This window comes from Triticum aestivum, chromosome 4A (genome assembly GCF_018294505.1).
Source record: "Triticum aestivum cultivar Chinese Spring chromosome 4A, IWGSC CS RefSeq v2.1, whole genome shotgun sequence".
Taxonomy (NCBI): Eukaryota; Viridiplantae; Streptophyta; class Magnoliopsida; order Poales; family Poaceae; genus Triticum; species Triticum aestivum.
In genome coordinates this window covers 656,427,352-656,428,727 of record NC_057803.1, presented here as the reverse complement: position 1 = coordinate 656,428,727, position 1,376 = coordinate 656,427,352, and the positions used below count along the sequence as shown (strand labels likewise).

Sequence of the window (1,376 nt, the reverse complement as noted above, 5' to 3'; positions counted from 1 at the left end):
AACAACAAAAGTTTGAATAACTTTTCGCCAAGGAATTGGCATTTCAAACCGCAACCACCATGCCTCTGAAAAGGTGGTTGCGTATAGCAATTGCACCAACAAGATACCTGCATTACCGATACTAAAAAGAATTGTTAATTAAGATAATCACTCGTGGGGATGTAGCTCAGATGGTACAGCGCTCGCTTAGCATGCGAGAGGTATGGGGATCGATACCCCACTTCTCCATTTTGTCTTTTTTTTCCTCTTTTCTCTCCAGATCTGAACTAGTATCCAACTCCTCTAGAGCAAAGAAAGAGAATGCAACATGTTAGCGCATCTGGTGTAGTGGTATCATAGTACCCTCCCACGGTACTGACCAGGGTTCGATTCCCTGGATGCGCATTTTTATTCTCTTTCTTAGTCAAATTATCACCATATTATCACCATTTTTCCGGTAATGGAGAACATCATGGTGAAACTGTCACCAAGAAACCTACAAATCTTCATGCAGATAAAGATGAACCGGGAATTAGCACATTCACCTGGTCCTTTTCTTTTTGGGGTAAAAGATGAGCTACAAATTCTACATATACTAAACCTGGCTAGGTTTAGTTTTTCTGCTTTTTTTCACTTTTTCCTATCGTAAAAAATTGACCAACTGCTGCCTGACACGTGTAATACTTGGGGACATGGTCGTGTACCTTCCTGGGTGTGTGGAGCAGCGGCCAATTAGGAGCTAAAAAAAATCAGGTTGGATACACGTCGCTGGCAGTTGCCAAGATCAGGTTGGATTCGATTTTTTTTTCCGTCTGATGCCCTCCCACGGTACTGACCAGGGTTCGATTCCCTGGATGCGCATTTTTATTCTCTTTCTTAATTTTTGTACATCTTAGAGTTGTCATTGTGGAAACTGTCGCCATGTAAATTAGTCAAATTATCACCATATTATCACCATTTTTCCGGTAATGGAGAACATCATGGTGAAACTGTCACCAAGAAACCTACAAATCTTCATGCAGATAAAGATGAACCGGGAATTAGCACATTCACCCGGTCCTTTTCTTTTTGGGGTAAAAGATGAGCTACAAATTCTACATATACTAAACCTGGCTAGGTTTAGTTTTTCTGCTTTTTTTCACTTTTTCCTATCGTAAAAAATTGACCAGCTGCTGCCTGACACGTGTAATACTTGGGGACATGGTCGTGTACCTTCCTGGGTGTGTGGAGCAGCGGCCAATTAGGAGCTAAAAAAAATCAGGTTGGATACACGTCGCTGGCAGTTGCCAAGATCAGGTTGGATTCGATTTTTTTTTCCGTCTGATGCCATGTACTTCAGCCTTCCGTCTCTGTCGCCTGCAGCTTCTCGAGTCCTCCTGTTGGTGGTCGCCGCTTCG

The 1,376-nt window shown here is 42.6% G+C and overlaps 1 non-coding gene across 1 annotated transcript; it reads left to right on the top strand.

Annotated features, from left to right (window-relative positions):
- The first annotated feature begins 313 nt into the window (after positions 1–313).
- TRNAG-CCC (transfer RNA glycine (anticodon CCC)) lies at positions 314–384 on the top strand. Its single transcript has one exon. It is a non-coding gene; the product is annotated as a tRNA-Gly (tRNA).
- The last annotated feature ends 992 nt before the right edge of the window (positions 385–1,376 follow it).